The sequence below is a fragment of the Bufo bufo genome, chromosome 4, assembly GCF_905171765.1.
Source record: "Bufo bufo chromosome 4, aBufBuf1.1, whole genome shotgun sequence".
In the NCBI taxonomy this organism is placed as follows: Eukaryota; Metazoa; Chordata; class Amphibia; order Anura; family Bufonidae; genus Bufo; species Bufo bufo.
The window spans coordinates 30,803,710-30,829,764 of record NC_053392.1 but is presented as its reverse complement, the minus strand read 5'-3'; the positions used below and the strand labels follow the sequence as shown (position 1 = coordinate 30,829,764).

At 41.6% G+C, this 26,055-nt stretch overlaps 1 protein-coding gene and 1 long non-coding RNA gene across 2 annotated transcripts in view; both read left to right on the top strand.

Moving 5' to 3' along the window:
- Positions 1-26,055, top strand: part of LOC120998934 (vomeronasal type-2 receptor 26-like) — a 57,574-nt gene that overhangs the window by 10,138 nt on the left and 21,381 nt on the right. The window lies entirely within an intron of this gene.
- On the top strand, positions 8,007-8,342 carry LOC120997109. Its single transcript, XR_005778089.1, has 3 exons — positions 8,007-8,041; positions 8,120-8,206; positions 8,284-8,342. It is a non-coding gene; the product is annotated as an uncharacterized LOC120997109 (long non-coding RNA).

Sequence of the window (26,055 nt, the reverse complement as noted above, 5' to 3'; positions counted from 1 at the left end):
TATTAAATTTATAGTGTTTGATATTAAAATGTATAGTGTCTGATAATAATTTAATATAATAGTATTAAAAATCAAACGATGACAAATATAATTCGGTTAAAAAGTTTTATTCATTTAGTTATTTGTAGCATTCCCGTAGGGACAGACACGTCTGCTTGTAATTACAGCATCGTATACACAAGCGTTTCATGCGTTTTGTTACAAATGATCGCACAATACGGTCATTTTTTCTAAAATCGTTAGTGAACATTTTTAAAACATTTTCAAAAGATATTCCTTTAGCGATACATTGTAAGATATAGATACAGTAATGGCCGCAGACGGAACTAACGGCGTCTTGTATTTGTCTGTTTTAATATCTTAGTCTTAGAATTTTTATTTAAAAACTGCATAAAGTCGCCAGGAAATATTTCATTTGTGGGGGATAAACCATAACTATCAAAAAAATAGATCATTCGGGTATAATATAATTAAAATCCAATGCTTCCCTCGCTGATACGAATTATCCGTATTTACAATGTAGGCCGCGGGCCTGTCGATGATATTACCCCCCGGTAATAAATCACACGGTAATACACCTTTAAATATGCGCCTGGCGTTAATATCAGCTTTAATAACACAGGCAATTTCATAATTATTCATGTCTATTGAAAATCATATAATACCTCCCGACGATTATTTATTTCAATAATATTTCCATGAACTGAATATACAATCATATTAATTGTGTTCGCAATCAGTTCGGCAAATCTAATTTCAGCTCGCAGATTGCCAGTTTTTACTAGAGAGAAATGACCGCCGGGCTTTTGTGACGGCGATAAATCAAAAGCGAACAAAGTGTAACCGTTCAAAAACTCGTGTCGATCGACGGATAAAGCGTTGTCGGCCTTGTGTTTCCCCGAAATATGTACTAGGGACATATATTCACGAACAGCTGATTCGTCTTGGAAGTTAGGTTAAAAAGGTTTTGCCGGTATCTGTTGACCATCCAAATATAAGGCTGCATAATTCACATTATAGTGGTTGAAGCACAAAGGATTTCTTTGGTAATTCCCGGAAAATGATTCGTTATCCACAAACGCTGGTATTACTGTTTTTGGTAGGTTTCCGAGGAAAAGATTCTCGTGGTTACATATGCGAGTACCGGCGGGCACGCTATACACTTTAAGCGACGCCCGATCGCGTTAGCTGTTAACAGAGCGTGACTGTGCCCAATTCTTACAGCGGGCGATACTTGTTCTCTTTTGACAAACAGGGAAGCGTGCTGTATTTGTACTTTAAAATGGGCCGCCTCGGCCGACATAAGGCAGAAAGTGTCTTTGTTTTTTGTCAATTTTATCTTTAGATCTAAACCGTTCAGTATTAACTTCGGTTGATTAAATATATCGGCGTAAATGGGGCCCATTAATTCAACACTCCTAGATCGGGCTGAATACTTTGCTCTCTTGCTGAAGCTTTCATTACGCCCGTCGAGAACCCGGTCATCATGATGTCCCGCTGTGTCTTTATAGAATAAACCGGCTGTAAATTGGGACGCTAAAGTTTGTGAATTATAATTTATTAGGGACTCTATATACGCTCTATACGTATAAAGGTTGTCGCTTCTTGAAATCAACGTGTCGCCGAGCGTTATTTAAATCTTTCACTATTCTTGAATATGACATACGTTATCTGTATCTATGTAACTGTGATTATTTATAATTCGTAATGCATCACTAAATGTCTTTTTCTTTTACCACATACAAATGTTGCAATATTTTAACTAGCAATATCTTTCACTATTTATTGAATATGACATGTTATCTGAATCTATGTAACGTCTATCTATCTATCTATCTATCTATCTATCTATCTGTCTATATGTCTATCTATCTATCTATATATCTATCTATATGTTTATCTAGCTATCTATATATCTCCTATCTATCCAGCTATCTATCTATCTTTCCATCTAGCTGTTAGCTATCTACCTATCTATCTAACGACCCATTTATCTATCTATGTTTACATACAGCCAAATACCACAACTATCTAAATGCTATCATTTATCTATATATCTATCTATCTATCTTTCCATCTATCTGTTATCTATCTATCTATCTATCTATCTATCTATCTATCTATCTATCTATCTATCCATTTATCTATCTAGGTATCCATACAGCCAAATACCCCAACTATCTAAATTCTATCAATTTAGCTATCCAACTATTTATGTATCTATCTCTTCTATCTATCTATCTATCTATCTATCTATATATCTCCTATCTATCCATCTATCTATCTATCTTTCCATCTATCTGTCTAACTATCTATCTATCTATCTATCTATCTGTCTATCTATTTATATATCTCCTATCTATCCAGCTATCTATCTATCTATCTTTCCATCTAGCTGTTAGCTATCTACCTATCTATCTAACGACCCATTTATCTATCTATGTTTACATACAGCCAAATACCACAACTATCTAAATGCTATCATTTATCTATATATCTATCTATCTTTCCATCTATCTGTTATCTATCTATCTATCTATCTATAAAGAAGGAAAAAATCCAAGGCAGCACACAAGTTATCCGTGAAAAAAAAAAGGGTGTTTATTGACCCATATGTGGACAGCAACGTTTCAGCTCTCTCAATGGAGCCTTTGTCAAGCCATAGTGGTCAGTGCAACATCAGGTGCTTATAAAGCATACAAATTTACAACAATCTCATTACATGATTATAAATCAATTATATCAAAAACTGTAAAATATTCCAGTGAACATGACATCATAAAGTGAAAATGTGCACAGTGCGTTCAAACACTGTATTATATATAGAACAATGTCACAAATAGTACTTGAAAAACATCCACCTACATGATTGTGATACATACATATCATAAGGCAATCATCAGTGTCAGGTGTCCCTAATTGTGTTAATAACAAAACAGTAAAATCTTTGACATATTTACTTGTGGATGTCCCATGTGCAGCGGAAGATCGCAGGACCTGTTCGGCGTCCGGAACTCGGCATTGCGCATGCGCGAGACGAGCTTCATCCCGCGAGATGTTCTGGGTATGCGGAGATCGGCGGCCCACTTCCAAGATGGCCACACGGCAACACAGGCGAACTGGGCATGCTCATTCCCCACACTGGGCGGGTAGTCAAGCGGCATACACAGCGATCATGTGAGGAGTCACATGATACCATCACTAGGCAACGGACCTGTCAAACTTTATTTAAAGAGCTACAGCAACGTAGCATAGGGGGGTACAGCGGACCAATCCAAATCTGTGGCACACACCACTTCTACATGTTGCCGCCTCGTCCCCAAATGTTATACACGTTCAGGTCCAACTACCTTTTCCATTCACACTTCAGCTCTCCAGGTATGCGCCCTCCTATGAATTACAATCAGAGGCAACAAAATATGGGGGATCTGGTGAACACAGGTGTGCCCATAAGTAAACACCCTGTCACAGCATCCCCAATAGGAGAGCCAAGCTGATGCAGTCACACAATACATGAGTTCACCATCCCAACCGTGCGTGTAATGTGGAAATTCGCTGCCACAGAGCGTCTGCGTCACCAAGCACCACCCACAGGTGCGGGTCCCCGACGTCCGCCCCTCCACAACCCAGAGATCAAAAAGCTCGTGTAGATGTTGAAACGCCGTTCCAGTCCTGCCGTCCTCCAGTGCTCAAACATGCCATCCATTGTAAAATAAAGTGTCACTTTGATCTACAAAGAAGTGATAAATATAAAAAATATAAAAACAATATTAGTTATTAGCTTAAACTATAGCAATTGCACTTGTATATGACCTTACACAAGCGAGACGAGGCTCAATTTCCCAGAACCCCACAAATAAGACAAAACATGGGACACTACACATCACTCGGACAACCCACATCAACGAACATACATATAGGGAAACAGACATACAACAAAAGCAGAGACATCAAACCACCCTAAAATCAACGTTGAGCCCTGCTGGTTTAAGAGTCTTCAACTCGTAGATCCAGTAGAGCTCCCTTCTTTTCAGACGTGTCGTCCTATCCCCACCCCGTCTGGGTAAGGGCACTTGTTCTAGAATCCTAAATTTTAAATCCCGTTCTTGATGGCCTGCATCTGTAAAATGCTTGGGAACAGGTAAGTCCAGCCTCTTCTTCCTTATAGTATATCTATGTTGATTCAACCTTGTTTTGACATCCCAGGTTGTTTCCCCGACATACCAGAGTCCACAAGGACAGGTTAGCAGGTAAACAACATAGGATGAATCGCATGTAAGGTATTGTTTAATACAAACTGTTTTCCCAGTGGCTGGATTGACAAAAGAGTCACCCTTAATCATATAGGGGCAATTGACACAACTACAGCACGGATAACAGCCCCTCCGTGTGGAGCCAAAATACGTGCTACAGTCAACCTTCCTAGATCCAACATCTGTTCTAACCAGTTTGTCACCTAGGTTTCGGCTTCTCCGAAAGGAACATAATGGCGGTGTCTTGAATTCGTCTATATGGTCAAAACCACTGGCCAAAATCGGCCAGTGCTTTCTGACAATAGTGGATAACCGAGGGCTACTAGTACAGTAGTCTGTGACTAACGGTATCCTGGGTGTGGAAATCTTAGACTTAACTGGGTCACCATCCTTCATCCTCACTTCAGTTTTGGTAATACTTTCCCTGACAAGCTTTTTAGGATAACCTCTAGATCGAAATTTTTCAGCCATTTCGGCTAGCCTTTGGTCCCTGGTTGGACCTGGCTCAACTATCCTGGCCACTCGTAACATCTGACTGTATGGGAGGGACTTAATCATTGGCCGCGGGTGGTGGCTCTCGTATCTGACAAGGGTGTTTTTGTCCGTAGGTTTCACAAAGAGGTCAGTAGACAGGGTGTCTCCCTGAATAATCACCTCAGTGTCAAGAAATTGTATTCTCTCATGTGAGTGGATCAAGGTAAACTTGACGCTGGGGTCAATCCCATTCAGGAATGAGTGGAAAGCCATGAGGTCCTCTGTGGCGCCCACCCATATCAAAAAAATATCATCTATGTAACGCCACCACCCCAGCACATGGCTGAAGTGGCGGCATCCATAGACGTGAGAGTTTTCCAAATGTGTCATGTATATATTTGCATAGGTGGGCGCCACATTGGACCCCATCGCTGTCCCCCTCAACTGTACATAGTAATCATCCTGAAATAAGAAATAATTTCTGAAAAGAATAAATCTCAATAATCCCAATAAAAATAACCTGCATTCCTCAGTGTAGGCCGTCTGCATAAGACATAGTTCCACTGCATGGAGCCCCAATTCGTGCTCGATTGACGTGTATAAACTACACACGTCAAATGACGCAAGAATGGCACCATCAGGGATTCTCAGATCCTTGATCTTCAACAGAAAATCACTGGTATCCCTTATATAGGATCTGGCGGACACGGCAAACGGCCGCAAGATCCTATCAAGGAAAATAGCTGGATTACAAAACAAGGAGCCCCTACCGGACACAATGGGTCGGCCCGGGGGGGCACGCAAATCCTTGTGTATCTTCGGAAGCGTATATAATATTGGGGTCATTGGCTTTTCACATAACAAATAGCTACACAATTTCTCATCTATGATGCCACCAGATTTGGCCTGTAATAACATATCCCTGAGTTCCCTCAGTAGATTAAACTTAGGGTCATTGGAGACCCGCTGATACACATTTCTGTCCGCCAACTGTGATAGGATTTCTTGCACGTAGAGATCCGTGTCCATTACCACAACCCCACCACCCTTGTCAGCAGACTTGATGGTGAGGCTGCGGTTTGAAGACAGATCTCCAACGGCTTTGATATCCTCAGACGTCATGTTAGCATGGCCCATGGGATTCGCTGTCAATTCACGCTTCAATTTGTCTATGTCTCGCCCTACTGCCAGAGTGAAAGCCTCAATGGCAGGATGGTGTGACACAGGATTAAAGTCACTTTTTAGGAAAAGTCCCGTATCATGTAGAGTTAATTCACTTGTTCTTATATTCTCAATACGTGATCTATCCTGTTGCTCAGAGGCCCACACCTTCAATTTAATCATGCGATAAAATTTTTGTAAATCTAGTTCAACATTGAACCAGTTGGTTGTGGCAGTTTTGTTGCCTCTGATTGTAATTCATAGGAGGGCGCATACCTGGAGAGCTGAAGTGTGAATGGAAAAGGTAGTTGGACCTGAACGTGTATAACATTTGGGGACGAGGCGGCAACATGTAGAAGTGGTGTGTGCCACAGATTTGGATTGGTCCGCTGTACCCCCCTATGCTACGTTGCTGTAGCTCTTTAAATAAAGTTTGACAGGTCCGTTGCCTAGTGATGGTATCATGTGACTCCTCACATGATCGCTGTGTATGCCGCTTGACTACCCGCCCAGTGTGGGGAATGAGCATGCCCAGTTCGCCTGTGTTGCCGTGTGGCCATCTTGGAAGTGGGCCGCCGATTTCCGCATACCCAGAACATCTCGCGGGATGAAGCTCGTCTCGCGCATGCGCAATGCCGAGTTCCGGACGCCGAACAGGTCCTGCGATCTTCCGCTGCACATGGGACATCCACAAGTAAATATGTCAAAGATTTTACTGTTTTGTTATTAACACAATTAGGGACACCTGACACTGATGATTGCCTTATGATATGTATGTATCACAATCATGTAGGTGGATGTTTTTCAAGTACTATTTGTGACATTGTTCTATATATAATACAGTGTTTGAACGCACTGTGCACATTTTCACTTTATGATGTCATGTTCACTGGAATATTTTACAGTTTTTGATATAATTGATGTATAATCATGTAATGAGATTGTTGTAAATTTGTATGCTTTATAAGCACCTGATGTTGCACTGACCACTATGGCTTGACAAAGGCTCCATTGAGAGAGCTGAAACGTTGCTGTCCACATATGGGTCAATAAACACCCTTTTTTTTTTCACGGATAACTTGTGTGCTGCCTTGGATTTTTTCCTTCTTTATACCTAATTTGGACCAGGTCCGTGGCCCTTTTCAAGGTATTGCACCTGCTCAGACATTGTGTGCTGCTCTTCTATTTTTTATATCTATCTATCTATCCATTTATCTATCTAGGTATCCATACAGCCAAATACCCCAACTATCTAAATTCTATCAATTTAGCTATCCAACTATCTATGTATCTATCTATCTATCTATCTATCTATCTATATATCTCCTATCTATCCATCTATCTATCTATCTATCTATCTATCTATCTATCTTTCCATCTATCTGTCTAACTATCTATCTATCTATCTATCTATCTCTATATCTCCTATCTATCCAGCTATCTATCTATCTATCTATCTTTCCATCTAGCTGTTAGCTATCTACCTATCTATCTAACGACCCATTTATCTATCTATGTTTACATACAGCCAAATACCACAACTATCTAAATTCTATCATTTATCTATATATCTATCTATCTTTCCATCTATCTATCTATCTATCTATCTATCTTTCCTATTTATAGGGGTTAAAGCGGCCCTGCAAATGTTGTTATAATTTAACTAACAATATACATTTAGTTTAGATGGATTCTTACCAAGATTTATGGGGCGATGACAATATACCCGATGCGCAGATGCTTGTCGCGCCCGATGATTACTATGAGTCTTACATTAGCGGTGGTGGGGCGCAACTGCGTTCAGACGCGTCGCCCAGTATGGAGCTATCTCATACTGACATTTCAAGCGAACCCGATTACAATCCAACGTCTCCTTGCCAGGTCGGTAAGTATAACCATCTTAGGCATTTATTACGTATATAGTTTTAGATCTAGTTATATTTCATGCACGTTTATTACAGATGAGCAAATCCTAGACATTTTAAGAATTGTGAACAGACCCGTCGATACTGAAAATACAGAACATTCAAGCATTGGAGTTACTAGCAACAGCAATTCTGACGAGCTAAAGGAGAACGATCCTTCGCGAGTTATCGATCTCACAACCCCCTATCGAAATGAAATAAAACAGACGACCAGGCTAGCCAGAACACGTAAGGCTCGATCGACTTCTTTGATGTTGACTGTTTTAAACATTATCTATATTTCTAATACACTTTTTTAAAACACAGCGCTGGAAAGAAAAGTGTATACAATTGATGACATTGCGACACTCTCCGATGATGCCCTACAAAAGCGTCGCAAGCGGGGCAAAGAGCGTAAGGACCAAAATGCATTGCTTCTGTAATATATTTTAAACAATGTCTATAAGTCTAATACTTTTTTTTAAATGCAGCGTTGAAAAGAAAAATGGCCACGACCGGGGTCTCCAAAGCGGTATCAAAGAAATCTAACCCAACGGGCAAGGATCCCTCTACAGCAGCTCAAAAAACAATGTCTATAACTTTTAAGCGTGTATAAACAATGGTGTTTAATCAAACCTTGTAATTTAAAGTTTTTCAGCTACCGGGTAGTAGCGCACGTGTCAACAGAACTGTTTCATTCCCCGAACCACCAGAGTCGGTCACCAACGCCTGCGACAGTTGGCTGTCTGAAAATACCACAATGCCGATTATCCGCTGTCCTGATGCCCGTAAGTTAATATTACATGGCTCTCTGTTTTAATTACAAACGCTTGATGTTCTTAATACATATAGCTTAATGTTTGTCTTTAATTTCAGCCAAAAGAAAAGAAAGCAACAAAACCCGAATCGCTAAAGAAAAACGACGATCGACCACAAAAAAGCATCAGGAACAGTTTACACCGATAGCTGGAGTTCTAACAACGCCGCGGCCGGTTCTGCAGAGTGGTGAGCCAACTAGCGTAATAAATGATATTACAGCCTTATGTGACATAACACCAGTATCCAATACACAGGATGTAATACCTTGTAAAAAGCGCATTACACCCTGTACAGAATTATTAGGCAAATGAGTATTTTGACCACATCATCCTCTTTATGCATATTGTCTTACTCCAAGCTGTATAGGCTCGAAAGCCTACTACCAATTAAGCATATTAGGTGATGTGCATCTCTGTAATGAGAAGGGGTGTGGTCTAATGACATCAACACCCTATATCAGGTGTACATAATTATTAGGCAACTTCCTTTCCTTTGGCAAAATGGGTCAAAAGAAGGACTTGACAGGCTCAGAAAAGTCAAAAATAGTGAGATATCTTGCAGAGGGATGCAGCACTCTTAAAATTGCAAAGCTTCTGAAGCGTGATCATCGAACAATCAAGCGTTTCATTCAAAATAGTCAACAGGGTCGCAAGAAGCGTGTGGAAAAACCAAGGCGCGAAATAACTGCCCATGAACTGAGAAAAGTCAAGCGTGCAGCTGCCAAGATGCCACTTGCCACCAGTTTGGCCATATTTCAGAGCTGCAACATCACTGGAGTGCCCAAAAGCACAAAGTGTGCAATACTCAGAGACATGGCCAAGGTAAGAAAGGCTGAAAGACGACCAACACTGAACAAGACACACAAGCTGAAACGTCAAGACTGGGCCAAGAAATATCTCAAGACTGATTTTTCTAAGGTTTTATGGACTGATGAAATGAGAGTGAGTCTTGATGGGCCAGATGGATGGGCCCGTGGCTGGATTGGTAAAGGGCAGAGAGCTCCAGTCCGACTCAGACGCCAGCAAGGTGGAGGTGGAGTACTGGTTTGGGCTGGTATCATCAAAGATGAGCTTGTGGGGCCTTTTCGGGTTGAGGATGGAGTCAAGCTCAACTCCCAGTCCTACTGCCAGTTTCTGAAAGACACCTTCTTCAAGCAGTGGTACAGGAAGAAGTCTGCATCCTTCAAGAAAAACATGATTTTCATGCAGGACAATGCTCCATCACACGCGTCCAAGTACTCCACAGCGTGGCTGGCAAGAAAGGGTATAAAAGAAGAAAATCTAATGACATGGCCTCCTTGTTCACCTGATCTGAACCCCATTGAGAACCTGTGGTCCATCATCAAATGTGAGATTTACAAGGAGGGAAAACAGTACACCTCTCTGAACAGTGTCTGGGAGGCTGTGGTTGCTGCTGCACGCAACGTTGATGGTGAACAGATCAAAACACTGACAGAATCCATGGATGGCAGGCTTTTGAGTGTCCTTGCAAAGAAAGGTGGCTATATTGGTCACTGATTTGTTTTTGTTTTGTTTTTGAATGTCAGAAATGTATATTTGTGAATGTTGAGATGTTATATTGGTTTCACTGGTAAAAATAAATAATTGAAATGGGTATATATTTGTTTTTTGTTAAGTTGCGTAATAATTATGCACAGTAATAGTCACCTGCACACACAGATATTCCCCTAAAATAGCTAAAACTAAAAACAAACTAAAAACTACTTCCAAAAACATTCAGCTTTGATATTAATGAGTTTTTTGGGTTCATTGAGAACATGGTTGTTGTTCAATAATAAAATTAATCCTCAAAAATACAACTTTCCTAATAATTCTGCACTCCCTGTACATTTGATACGCCAGACACATGCAGCAACGTACAACAGATAAGCGAACCCCAACAGCGATACGCTCCTCTTGTCCATTCCTGTTATTGTCGGGGTGGAGAGACGTACGACGCGTTGAGGGATTTTGCGAAATGTAATGACAAAATGGCACGCGTGGCGTTGCATTTAAAATGTTACGTTAAAGACTCTACGTCTCTAGCGTTTAACAGTCCCAACAAAAATACTGAGGGACAAATACACGCTACGCGCGATAAATGCATACGACTGATTACTCATCTTGATGCTCTTGAAAAAGAGCTGCTATGCCGCGACTGACTAGTGATGACTAGTGGAGGTGGACGCCCTTTTAAAAGCGCAAAAACAACTGTAAGTGCTAGGGTTAGAAAGTTAAAAAAGGCTATAAAAATCTGTTTTTCAGTTAAACGTTCTAAAATAGCTAGAGAGAAAAGGTGTCGCCGGCGTAACAATGGGACGCCGGCGCGTCCGAACAAAATAGTTAGCAAAAAAAGACAGGAATGTCGTAACACGACTGTTGCGTCGGCTCGTCTGAATGCCGGACAAACACATCAGCAACCGCAGACCGCGCAAGCGGGGCACAGTCGTCCAAACAACTCGCACACTAATAGACCTTCAAATACGCAATCAAGTCGTATTCAGTCAGGCGCCCCGCAAAATAGCGACAGGCCCTATAACACGTCTATTACAGACGAACCCCCTGAACCACAAAATGTTAGATCCGTTTATCTAGAACGTTTATATCAGCAACAGCGTGACTTAGCGAATTTTAACAGTACCATGTACACGGAACACTTCAGATTCGCTAACCTCAAAGCCATTCGCTCGTTTGTTGATGCTCTTGATGCAATACACGCTTCTATACAGACATTGTTAGATAGGATTTTACGGGACGTTGATCCGGGTGATTTCATATAATTGCGTTTAGACGGCGGCGAAACGTTTGATTCGATTTTCTCTAATAGGCATTCTAGAGATGGATTTAGAGCCGAAACATTTTTAGACAATATTGCTAATGCTTTACAGTTTAAGTGCATAGCCGGTAATACACTTAAACTAGTTGTCATCATTGTTAGGTGCCGCCGTTGTGGGGCCAGAAGACGTTTGGGCGGTGTCGCGTATAGTCGGATTATTGATCGTAAAAAACAAAATTTATACGATTTTAATAATTACGATAATAACGTCTGTCTGGATGCTAGTGTTTACGCTATTTTGGAGGGTGCTGCTTTGAGCGACGTCGCCTTGTTAGAGAAAGCTCGACAACTGCATAGAGACTTACAAATACCCGAGGGGTATTTGGTGTCTTTTACTGACGTTGCTGAATTTGAAAAAAAATTAAACATCACAATTAAAATTTTGTACCACAATAGGGGACAGTGGCGTTATTATCACACAGCCAGCACAGCTAAAGAAAAGAGTGTCTATATATTGCACCATGAAAAGCATTATTATGGCATAAAAAATCTAAAAGCCTTTATCGGTTTTGATTATTTTTGCGACGTTTGTTGCACTGTATACAAACATAAATACCGACACGGGTGTATGCAGTTTTGTAAAGCGTGCCAGAGACCGAATTGTGCTGAGCAGTCTAATAATACACGTTGCCCGATATGTAGGACGTATTGCCGCTCAGTGGCATGTTTTATAACACATAGAAACCTGTCACTTAGTGATAAAGCTCTTTGTAAGAAAAAAACTTTTTGCAGATTTTGTTACAAATATATAGACTGCGGCGATGAGCACAAATGTAACGGTTTAAAATGCACCATCTGCGGCGGGCAGGTTGACAAATTTGACGACCATATTTGTTACATGCAGCCATACAACCCCAAAAAAATGATTGACAAGTATATCTTTTACGATTTTGAATGCATGCAAGAAACAGGCTTGCATATACCCAATTTCATTTACGCAACCACACTATACGGCCCCAACTCCTGGCATTTTAGCGGGAAATCATTTACGCTTGACTTTGTGCGATTTTTTGCCGACGGTAAGTTTTCGGGTTACACGTTCATAGCTCACAATGCCGGACGCTACGACGCTTATTTTGTTTTACAGGAGTTGATTAATGAAAAATGTAAAATTGATATTATAAATCAAGGCGGTCGGTTAATGTGCGTTACCCTGAAGGACTTAAAAATTAGGTTCATAGACTCGCTGAATTTCATGCCTATGAAGCTCAGCAAGATGCCCGAGGCTATGGGTTTTTCAGGCGCCAAGGGACACTTCCCGCATTTTTTTCAACACGTCAGAAAATCAAAACTACATAGGCGCCCTACCGGCCGCTGTGTATTACAGCGTCGAATACATGATGCCCGGGGAGAAAAAAGAATTCACAGATTGGTACGAGAAACATAAAAATGACACCTTCAATTTTCAGAAAGAGTTAAAAGCTTACTGTAAGCAGGATGTTGAGGTTTTGAGAAGGGCTTGTGAGTCTTACAGGGACACGATTATGGCCATGACGGAACAAAAAGTGCTGCAATACATTAAACGTGAAAAGAAATACAGAACGGTCACTAAATGTATTGATCCACTCCAACTTATCACATTGGCATCCGTGTGCATGGCCATGTATCGGTTTAAATTTCTACCCAAAAATACCATAGCGATTGTACCTGCAGATAATTACCAGAAGACCCAGAAACGCTTTTCAACACCCGCTATACAGTGGCTCATGTACCTTGAACATGCTGAAGGCATTTCTATACAACACACGTTAAAGGGCGGTGAAAAAAAGGTCGGTAAATATTTTTTGGACGGGTATGCTTTTGTTAACGGTAAACACACCGCTTTTGAATTTCAGGGCTGTTTTTATCACGGGTGTCCTGTGTGCTATAACGAGCAGGACAGCAACGAGCTTACTAAATCGTCCTACGGGCAGCTATACCAATCTTTCCTTGTCAGGAAAAGCCGACTACAGAGACAAGGCTTTACTGTACGCGTCCTGTGGGAACACGAGTGGCGGTATATGATTGCAAACGATTCGGGGGTCAAAGACTTTCTGATTATAATGAAATTCCCGACTCCTTTGGATCCTCGTGACGCGCCTTACGGCAGGCGCACTAACACCATTAAACTTTATCACAATGTGCAGGCCGATGAAACAGTGCATTATTACGATTTCACCAGTCTGTACCCTTTTGTTAATAAAACTAAGACTTACCCTGTAAGACACCCAAAAATCATTTATGATCATTTTGGCTACATAAAAAAATACTTTGGCATTGCACGAGTTAAAGTGTACCCGCCCAGAGATTTATTTTTTCCGGTCCTACCTGTAAAGCTAAATAAAAAACTAATGTTTCCGCTATGCTACACATGCGCCTTGAGCTGTCAGAAAGACATTTGCAGCCACACAGATGCTGAGCGGTCCCTAACCGGTACATGGTGCACCATAGAGATAGTTTTAGCGGTTGAAAAAGGTTACAGATTGCCGAGATCTATGAGATCTGGCATTTTCCGAATACAACAGAGGATTTGTTCGCCCCGTACATCAAATTACACCTCAGAAATAAACAGGAGGCTTCCGGTTATCCCAGTTGGTGTAAAACGGATTCTGAAAAAACGGCTTACATAGCGGCATTTTAAAAAAAAGAAGATGTCTGCTTGCGATCTGATAAGATATCTGTAAACCCAGCAAAAAGACAAATTTCAAAACTGTTCCTAAACTCTTTGTGGGGTAAGTTTGGCCAGCGTTCTAACTTGTCACGTACCCTGACAAGCTTTTCAAATTAGCTTTTGTGCCGTACTACGACCTCTCCGAGGTTAATTTCATCGATGACGATACGGCAGTAGTCAATTGGAGCTATGTAAAAGAGCGCTACACCCACAACAAAAACACAAACATTTTTATAGCCTGTTTTACAACCGCCTATGCCAGACTTGAATTATACAAGCTCCTAGACAGGTTACAGGAACGTTGCCTTTATCACGACACAGACTCATATTCGTGAGTAAGGGTTCTGAATGGACGCCACCCTTGGGTGATTTTCTCGGTGAACTAACTAGTGAAATACCCGACGACGCCCACATTACCGAGTTTGTATCCGCTGGTCCAAAGACTTACGGCTACAAACTTAACAACGGGAAAACCGTATTGAAGGTTAAGGGTATAACACTCAATGTCACTAACACACGGCTTGTTAATTTTAAAAGATCTTGTGCTGGACTACTCACACAACAACGACCCCGAGAAGCAGAAAACAATAGGTATCGCTCAAGACGGTATTTACAGAAATAGGAAGCGCTTGACCATAGAGACAAGACCATTACGTAAAACGCAAAAGTGCGTCTACACAAAGAGACAGCTGACGGCTGACTTTACAACGTTGCCTTTTGGCTATTAAACATGACTGCGCAATTTCAACACCCTTTTTCGTGTATCCTAGCAGGGCCCTCAAATTCTGGAAAGAGTTTTTTTGTAAAAAACTTATTAATGCACAAGGATGCGTTAATGTCGCACAAACCTGATAATGTCATTTGGTTTTACGCATGTTGGCAGAAATTGTATGATGAACTAACCCGTTTGTTTACAAATATCAGGTTTATCGAGGGGGTCCTGCAAAATTTTACAGACGCTGATCTATTTCCAACGGACAAGGTAAATTTGGCGGTTGTTGATGATCTTATGCAGGCGGCTTGTGAGAATCTTGAAATACAAAACGCATTCACCAAATACGTACACCACAGAAATTTGAGCATTATGTATCTCGTTCAAAACGTTTTTTGTCAGGGTAAGAAAAGCCGAAGCTTTGCTCGGTTTTGCTATACCTTTAATCACTAGCCTGATAGCTAATACAGCCGGTGGTTCATAATGCAGTATGCCGAGAAAATGTTCCTGGTTTCCAAAAATGAAATGGACAGGCTTAAAAATACCTCCGTAGATGCAACAGATATACGCCAAACAGCCCTACGGCGCTTAGATGATGAGATTAGCGAAATACTACACAGAAATGACCTTTCAGTTGATGAAAAAATTAAGAGCTACACAGTCGTGTTACAGAGGTACTTAATGCTCAACAAACACTCTGGTAAAGAAATGCCTGGTATAACCCTGATTACACAGCCACAAACCGAGCAACAACAATTGTCAAATGCAACCTCAATCAGCACAGATACTAACGAGATACTTGACAGTATTAACACACGTTATAGAAAAAATGCCGAACTATTGTTAAGTAAACTGTACCGCACTGGTAATAAGCCGTCCTGGAACGCTATGGGTGAGTTCATTTACAAAGAACAAACTGTACCCGGATCCAACATTATTGACCTGATTCGAACAGCTACCCAGAGTCACGGCTTGCCTAATATTAAACCTCGCGGTTGGGACTATTTTATGGAGACTATCGCACAGCTGAACGCCCCGCCAACGGTCCCTTTGATGAGGCTCGAAGCCCTTTTACACCCCCGGTGTTATTAAGATCACCTACTGTGTCGCCGCGTGGCTCATTATTACCTAAAAAGAGGCTCCAGCCCTTGTTGCAAGCTGCTTGGTTAACGTTGTAAATTTTCTTACTTTGGCAATTGTATATAAACTTTGTTTGTATCAAACATCTTATAATGTTTTTATTTGTTTTACATACATTTTTACTTTGCATGTATAAAATTGCTTTGTGTATAATGTCTTATAATGTTTTATTTACTATACATAAACTGTTTTAAATAAAAATGTATTCTGTTTTTTCTTTTTACAATAAATATAATAGCTTGATTATTTAAAATTGTATAAACAGTTAGGACGTGTTGTTGAGTAGATGCTGTTTAAAACACAGCTAAAATGCCTGCAAAAAGCAAAATATTGCGAAAACATTACTACACGCCAAAAGCCGTCGGCTCTTATGGGGCCGTTGAATCCTTATTCAGAGAAGTACGTAAATTTGGAATAAGAAAAGACTCTGTAAAAAACTGGTTGAGCAACGAGGATACTTACACATTGTACAAACCTGTTAAAAAATCCTTTACAAGAAACAAGGTTATGGTGTCTGATATCGATGCTCAATGGCAGGCAGATCTTGTGTCGATGATGGATTTTTCTAAAGAAATTAATGGTGTAAAATACCTGCTGATCGTTGATATTCTATCTAAATATGCCTGGGTGTCGTGCCTTTCAAATAAGTCCGGCGCAACCGTGGCTACCGCTTTTGAGCAGATATTTAAGTTAAGCGGCCGAACCCCCCGAAAGCTCCAGACTGATCGGGGCCATGAGTTTATAAACAAACCTATGAGGCGTCATTGTGAAACCTATAAAATACATCATTTTTTAACTACAAACGCTGTTAAGGCAGCGTTGGTCGAGCTTTTTAATAGAACGCTGAAAACTAAAATGTGGCGCTATCTTAGAGAACAAAACACGTACAGGTACATCGACAAGTTACAAGACTTGGTGTATAGTTATAACCACACATACCACAGAACTATAAGGCGGCGCCCCGTCGATGTGACAAAAGAGAACTCTTTAACCGTTTAGAAAAATATCTACGGATGTTACGAGACTATTAAAAAAGTTTAACCGGTATTAAAAATAGATGATCACGTCAGAATTGTTCGTTATAAGGGTGTTTTTACAAAGGGGTATGAACAAACCTATACGGACGAGATATTTAAAATTCACGCTGTAAACACTAGGGGCCTCAGACCCCTTTATAAGCTGAAAGACCTGTCCGATGAGTTAATTGAAGGCTCGTTCTACCCGGAAGAAGTCCAAAAAGTAACTCTCGACAAGCTACGAGTTTACAGGATAGAAAAAATACTGAAAAAGAAGAAAGTTCGGGGTAAAACGTTGTGTTTTGTAAAGTGGATAGGATACCCTGACAAGTTTAACTCTTAGGTGCCTGAAAAACAGTTGATGCGTCTGTAAACTCTGGAGGACGGATAGTTTTTTATCACGCTGCCCTGCAACGCCTCCGCCAAACTTTATCCCGAAAACAGCATCGCCGATTACACCACTAAGTTAGCAAAAGCGGTGCATCTTCGCGGCCCTTACGAAGTGGCTTTAGTGGAGATTCAGTATCCACATACGTGGGAAACCTTTGGCCCCGGAGATGGTGTATTCTACGTCGCACAGCGCGATGAGCCGTTCAGCGAGCTTTTTGTTAAATCGGGTTATTACTCCAATATGCAAGATCTCATCAAAGCCATTAATAGCAAACTTGAATCTATAAAAATACCCCCCGATCAATTGTGTCTAAGATACGACGATATTGACAGAACCGTTTATGTACTGAATTCACCAGCATACAAGTTCATGCCTTGTGTGAAGTTGGGGAATATTTTGGGGCTGACGGGGTATTCGAAAGCTCCGTCGCTCAAGAATGTTGACACCGAGCACATCACTCTCCGCTAAAAAGGACCCGGCTTACCTGTTTTAGAACATCATGTTGGCGGTATAAAGGGGCTTGCACTAGTTTCATCAAAAGAGAAAAAAATTAATGCCGATATTAAAGCCGGTTTTTATACATTGTTTGTATGTACCGACATCGTCCAACATCAACTTGTTGGCGATAGTTACGTACAACTTTTAAGAACTGTCGAGTTAGGCGGTAAAAATGGTGATATAGTCATGCAAAAGTATCACCGTCCGGACTATATACCTGTTAGTACGCATCATTTTGACACGGTTACAATATCGATACTAACTGATCAGGCTAAACCTGTTAAATTCAAATACGGTAAGACTATTGTGCGATTACACTTTAGACCGCGCGCGGTGACGACGCACTAAAATGTTGTCCCAGAGAGTGTACGGTGACCCGGACGCATATACGCATTATTACATAACGCAAGCCGGTCATGGCTTGGACTGCTTTCACCGTACTGAATTCATGCATGGTTCTGGACTCGCCGGGTTATTTCGGGGTCTGTTCCGCCGTGTCGTTCCCCTATTTAAGAAAGGTGTGGAGCTTGCAAAACCGCACGTGAAAACAGCCGCCCGTAACATCGCTAAAGACGTTGTCACTACGGCTTCGACCGCCTTTATGGATCGTATAAATAGGTCGGCGCAGAGCCAGGATGGCTCCGCTGTCATACAAATACGTAAAAAAACGCGTAAAAGAAAACGTGAACGCGCTGCCATTGTCTTACCAACTTTTATGAATAAAGTATCACAACCTAAGAGACGTCGCCGCCAGAAAACAAGAAGTCGCTCACCGAGTGACATCTTCTAGTCAGACGCTATGGCTTTCGTGCATGACGCATCCGCCGAGTACGCCAAATCAGAGTTGGATATCTTTCAAATACCGCCTACCCAAACAAGCATTGAAAAATCTCTTTATGTAGAGGTGCAGCCAATCGCAGCAATCACTGACAATGCCCCTTTGGAATTCTACATCACGGGCAGCGGTGAATATTATTACGACCTTAATAACACATTGTTACACGTCGTTTGCAAAATCGTTAGTCCTGATAACACACCCATACCAGAAGGATCACGCGTTGCACTTATTAACTACCATATAGCGAGTCTTTTTAATCAACTGGATATAACGCTCGGCGACACGTTGATTTCAAGAAGCGACAACCTTTATATGTATAGAGCGTATATAGAGTCCCTAATAAATTATAATTCACAAACTTTAGCGTCCCAATTTACAGCCGGTTTGTTCTATAAAGACACAGCGGGACATCATGATGACCGGGTTCTCGACGGGCGTAATGAAGGCTTCAGCAAGAGAGCAAAGTATTCAGCCCGATCTAGGAGTGTTGAATTAATGGGCCCCATTTACGCCAATATATTTAATCAACCAAAGTTAATACTGAACGGTTTAGATCTAAAGATAAAATTGACAAGAAACAAAGACACTTTCTGCCTTATGTCGGCTGAGGCGGCCCATTTTAAAGTACAAATACAGCACGCTTCCCTGTTTGTCAAAAGAGTACAAATATCGCCCGCTGTAAGAATCGGGCACAGTTGCGCTCTGTTAACAGCTAACGCAAAGTACTCGATCGATCGGGCGTCGCTTAAAGTGTATAGCGTGCCCGCCGGTACTCGCATATGTAACCACGAGAATCTTTTCCTCGGAAACCTACCAAAACCAGTAATACTAGCGTTTGTGGATAACGAATCATTTTCCGGGAATTACCAAAGAAATCCTTTGTGCTTCAACCACTATAATGTGAATTGTGCAGCCTTATATTTGGATGGTCAACAGATACCGGCAAAACCTTTTCAACCTAACTTCCAAGACGAATCAGCTGTTCGTGAATATATGTCCCTAGTACATATTTCGGGGAAACACAAGGCCGACAACGCTTTATCCGTAGATCGACACGAGTTTTTGAACGGTTACACTTTGTTCGCTTTTGATTTATCGCCGGATCAAGAGCCCGGCGGTCATTTCTCTCTAGTAAAAACTGGCAATCTGCTCGCTGAAATTAGATTTGCCGAACCGATTGCGAACACAATTAATATGATTGTATATTCAGTTCATGAAAATATTATTGAAATAAATAATCGTCTACAGGTATTATATGATTTTCAATAGACATGAATAATTATGAAATTGCCTGTGTTATTAAAGCTGATATTAACGGCAGGCGCATATTTAAAGGTGTATTACCGTGTGATTTATTACCGGGGGGTAAAATCATCGACAGGCTCGCGGCCTACATTGTAAATACGGATAATTCGTATCAGCGAGGGAAGCATTGGATTTTAATTATATTATACCCGAATGATATATCTATTTTTTTAGATAGTTATTGTTTATCCCCCGCAAATTAAATATTTCCTGGCGACTTTATGCAGTTTTTAAATAAAAATTCTAAGACTATAAGATATCAAAACAAACAAATACAAGACGCCGTTAGTTCCGTCTGCGGCCATTACTGTATCTATATCTTAATGTATCGCTAAAGGAATATCTTTTGAAAATGTTCACTAACGATTTTAGAAAAAATGACCGTATTGTGCGATCTTTTGTAACAAAACGCATGAAACGCTTGTGTATACGATGCTGTAATTACAAGCAGACGTGTCTGTCCCTACGGGAATGCTACAAATAACGAAATGAATAAAACTTTTTAACCAAATTATATTTGTCATCGTTTGATTTTTAATACTATTATATTAAATTAATATCAGACACTATACATTTTAATATCAAACACTATAAATTTAATATCAAGCGCTATAAATTTTAATAGCTAACACTATAAATTTTAATAGCAAACACTATAAATTTTAATAGCAAACAATATAAATATAATATCAAGCGATATAAAACTAATATCAAGCGATATAAAACTAATATCAAGCGATATAAAAGGGGGCGTGTAAAAGGGGCGTGGTACCTGTCACTTTGACGAAACATATACCCTCTTACTACTACTAATATATATTACTAACGTGCCTACCTCCTTAGAGGTGTATACATATATACTGAACTATAATTGACATAGTGCATATATAGTGATCATAATATTTATAATAAAAACAAATAAAAAATAAGATATATAAAAACCCATTGATGCTAAATATCTTATAAAATATACAGAATCATTTTTCTTATCATGGTTGCAAGAAATGTTATATTACATTGTGCATATACCATAATGAAAATACTAATAAAAATATTACCCAGTTCAATAAATACATAATTACTACTTTGATTTTTACACCTGGTGCATCTATACCGGGGGGGCAGATCCTGCACTTGTGGTCCGCTGCTAATGGCAATCCCCAGCAAAAATGCATACAATGGAGGATGCCCACAGCGAACCACAAGTACTACACCCTCCTCCCATTGTAAGCAGGGCTGCATGCTGGAGGTAACTGGGAGTTTGCTGTGAGTCAGACCTTGTGCTCCTGTAATTTGCCCACTGTCTCCTGGTATTGCTCATACGGCACACGTAGCTTTAGCGTTAGGTCCCGAGTTACTTGAGAAACCTTGGCGCGGTGCTCGGGCTCAGACGTGACCTCCACAGTAGGATATGTTGGCTAATCTCTCAATTTTACATCAGTATGATGGTTTAGTAAGATGGCAGATTGCACTTGTCTTTTTAAAAGTTATTGTTATTTTGTTTTACTGTTTATCACATCCACACATTTGCTATCCTATGTAGGATGTATATTGTGTTGGGCAAAGGTGACAGGGTATGATTAAGTGGGGCAGGAGACTGGCTATGGATGACAATGGGTATAAATAAGGGCCTTATCCCCCAATGTGCCAGTATCATAGTGCCATCTCCCCCCCAATGTTCCGGTATCAAGTGCCTCTCTTCTTCCCACCCCCCCATGTGCCAGTATCATAGTGCCAAACCCCCCATGTGCCAGTATCAAATGCCAAACCCCCCCATGTGGCAGTATCAAGTGCCTCTCTCCCCCCCACATGGCCCAATATCATAGTGCCATCTCCCCCCCCCCACAAAAGTGCCAGTATCAAGTGCCTCTCTCCCCCTATGTCCCAGTATCATAGTGCCATCTCCCCCTGCCAAAAGTGCCAGTATCAAGTGCCTCTCTCCTTCCCCCCATGTGCCAGTATCATAGTGCCATCTCCCCCCCAATATGCCAGTATCTAGTGCCTCTCTCCTTCCCCCCCCATGTGCCAGTATCATAGTGCCATCCCTCCCTCCAATGTGCCAGTATCAAGTCCCTTTCTACTCCCCCCATTGGCCAGTATCATAGTGCCAACCCCCCCATGTGCCAGTATCAAGTGCCTCTCTCCTTCTCAGGCAGGGGAATGGATAAGGGTGACACTGGGTATGATTAAGGGGCATGGGACTGCTCTGGGTGACACTGGGGATGATTAAGGGGGGCAGGGGACTGGGCAAAGGTGACAGGGTATGATTAAGTGGGGCAGGAGACTGTCTATGGGTGACAATGGGTATAACCCCCTCAATGTGCCGGTATCAAGTGCCTCTGTTCTTCCCACCCCCCATGTGCCAGTATCATAGTGCCAAACCCCCCATGTGCCAGTATCAAGTGCAAAACCCCCCCATGTGCCAGTATCAAGTGCCTCTCTCCCCCCAAAAAAAGTGCCAGTATCAAGTGCCTCTCTCCTTTCCACCCACCCCATGTGCCAGTATCATAGTGCCATCCCTCCCCACAATGTGCTAGTATTAAGTGCCTCTCTCCTTCCCACCCCCCATATGTGCCAGTATCATAGTGTCATCTCCCCCCCTCCCAATGTGCCAGTATCAAGTGCCTCTCTCCTCCCCCCATGTGCCAGTATCATAGTGCCAACCCCCATGTGCTAGTATCAAGTGCCTCTCTCCTTCTCCCCATGTGCCAGTATCGTAGTGCCATCTCCCCCTCCCAATGTGCCAGTATCAAGTGCCTCTCTCCTTCCCACCCCCATGTGCCAGTATCATAGTTCCAACCCACCATGTGCCAGTATCAAATGCCTCTCTCCTTCCCACCCCCATGTGCCAGTATCATAGTGCCAATCCCGCCCCCCTGTGCCAGTATCAAGTGCCTCTCTCCTTCCCCCCTATGTGCCAATATCATAGTGCCAACCCACCCATGTGCCAGTATCAGGTGCAAACCTCCCTCCCCTCATGTGCCAGTATCAAGTGCCTCCCGCTCCCCCCATGTGGCAGTAACAATCAGGTATTTAAAAAATAAAAATAAAGCACTTCTACTTTCCTCCATGTCATCGATGCGATGCAGCCTCTTCCGGCCTGTGTCCCGCGCTTTATGTCCATATATGGAGTCAGTGCTTGTGTACTTTAATTTTGCCTGTATTTCAGAAAAGTTTCTGCGGGGACTCGAACTCACGACTTTCTGTATCAGAGGCAAGACGCTTAACCACACATCTATAAGAGCTGCATAGCCACTGACTGAAAAAATATGAGACTTCTACTGTAGACTCGTTTATAGCTTTGATAGCTAGTATATATCCATACACATGACAGCTGCCCCAGCACACTCAGCTCTATTATATCTCTTTATATGATAGCTGCCCCAGCACATCCAGCTCTGCTACATCTATACACATGACAGCTGCCCCTGCACACTCAGCTCTGCTATATCTATATATCTCTAAGTATTACTATACAGTAGATAGATATATAGAGATATAGCAGAGCTGAGTGTGCTGGGGAAGCTGTCATGTGTATAGATGTATCAGAGATGGGTGTGCTGGGGCAGCTATTATATATAGAGGTATAGCAGGCTGAGTGCGCTGGGGAAGCTGTCATGTTTATGGATGTATACTAGCTATCACCATGGTGATGGATCATGTGATGGACCATGTGATGAGCGCAGTGACGTCATCATAGGTCCTTTACCCAGGTCCTGAAGAAAGAAGACAGGGTGTGTGTGGGGTTAAGAGAATCCGGGCTGCGCGAACAAGTGGATTAAGGTGAGTTAAATTTTTCTTTTTCTTTTTTTAACCCTGTAACAGACCGTTTCAGCAGATAAGGGGTTAAAATCCGTTTAAGCGATATGCCCCTTTCTGAGAGACAGGCATAGCTACTGCAGAACACCAAACTCCCGAACTGGATACAAAATAGCACTCCAAACTGGAACCTCACGAATAGCTGCTAGCAGACGAACAGGAATCAGCTTACACTCCTGGCAATCAGTCTCTAACAGCATACAGTGGATCCCCCCAATAACGAGACAAGGCTCCGTGTTGAGGGTCAAGCAGTGGTCTGACTGTACTTCACGTACAGCCTCTTTTATTCACAAACCAAAAGCATAGTACTCCCCACAGGGTTTTGAAATACAACCAATCAATATATTACAACACATACAATGTAAGTACAGCAACCAATCGTTCACGCCACTAGGGGACCAGAAGGGAGACTGCGACACAGGACAGATATTTAGCAATTCGGGATACAGACACAACACATCCCCACAATGCATCATGATTTCCTCCTCTCTGTCCTGGAGACAACCGAGGAGCAATCCAATTATCTCTCAGGACAAAGGGAAATCGCCAATACACATGTGGGAACAACAGGACAGACATCACCATTTAAACACACAATGGGACAATGGAAACACACCCAGCATATTCCTCCCCTCTGTCTATCCACTCAACTATCTCCCAAGCTGACAAGTTATACTTATTATAAATTGTTACAACTTTGTGAGTTTACATTGTCCATACATATAACTTACATCAATGTAACCAGTATAACCTGGGGACAAACCTATCCAAAATTCACTTGAATAGGTTCAGGGGTTTAAAAGTTAGTATGGGCCATAATCCTGAGGCAAGAGGCCAGCAGCCAGGCCCCTCCAAAACCCAGTGGCGAGGTTGGTTTTGCCACAAACCCCTCCAGCCCTATTGTACTATGCATTCTGTATTCAGAATGCTATTATTTTCCCTTATAACCATGTTATAAGGTGAAATAATACAATCTACACAACCTTGAACCCAAACCTGAACTTCTGTGAAGAAGTTCGGGTCTGGGTACCATATTCAGTTTTTTATCACGTGCGTGCAAAACGCATTGCACTCGCGCGATAAAAACTGAACGGAACGCAATCGCAGTCAAAACTGACTACAATTGCGTACCTACTCGCGCGGGTTTGCCACAACGCATCCGGACCTTATCCAGACACGCTCGTGTGAAAAAGGCCTAAGAGTTGTTGTTTACGTCCGTTTACCAAAATCATTGCACCATTCTTGGCTCATTTAGTCAGAGGGATAGTTGCTTAGAGCAGTGTTTCCCAACCAGTGTGCCTCCAGCTGTTGCAAAACTACAACTCCCAGCACTCCCACAATGTAATAGAGCAGCACGAAATGCCAGCAGAATGCTTGGATGTATAGGGAGAGGTATAAGCAGTAGAAAGAGTGAAGTGCTTATGCCGCTGTACAGAACACTGGTGAGACCTCACTTGGAGTATTGTGCGCAGTACTGGAGGCCATATCTCCAGAAGGATATAGATACTCTAGAGAGAGTTCAGAGAAGAGCTACTAAACTAGTACATGGATTGCAGGATAAAACTTACCAGGAAAGGTAAAGGACCTTAATATGTATAGCTTGGAAGAAAGAAGAGACAGAGGGGATATGATAGAAACTTTTAAATACATAAAGGGAATCATCTCGGTAAAGGAGGAGAGCATATTTAAAAGAAGAAAAACTACCACAAGAGGACACAGTTTTAAATTAGAGGGGCAAAGGTTTAAAAGTAATATCAGGAAGTATTACTTTACTGAGAGAGTAGTGGATGCATGGAATAGCCTTCCTGCAGAAGTGGTAGCTGCAAATACAGTGAAGGAGTTTAAGCATGCATGGGATAGGCATAAGGCTATCCTTCATATAAGATAGGGCCAGGGACTATTCATAGGATTCAGATATATTGGGCAGACTAGATGGGCCAAATGGTTCTTATCTGCCGACACATTCTATGTTTCTATGTTTCTATGTCCGCACAGCCAAAGGCTGTCTGGGCATGCTGGGAGTTGTAGTTTTGCAACAGCTGGAGGCACACTGGTTGGGAAACACTGGCTTAGAGGGTCATTTACTTTCAACCTCTTGGCTTTGAATAAATGGATCCCCAGTTTGAGTTAATATATGAACAAGATTATTTGGTGTGAACAAACAATTGGGTTTTTATTTACCTATTCCTATATTGATTACTGTTCAATAAATATTTTTGTTTTGTCTTTTTAGCATCCCC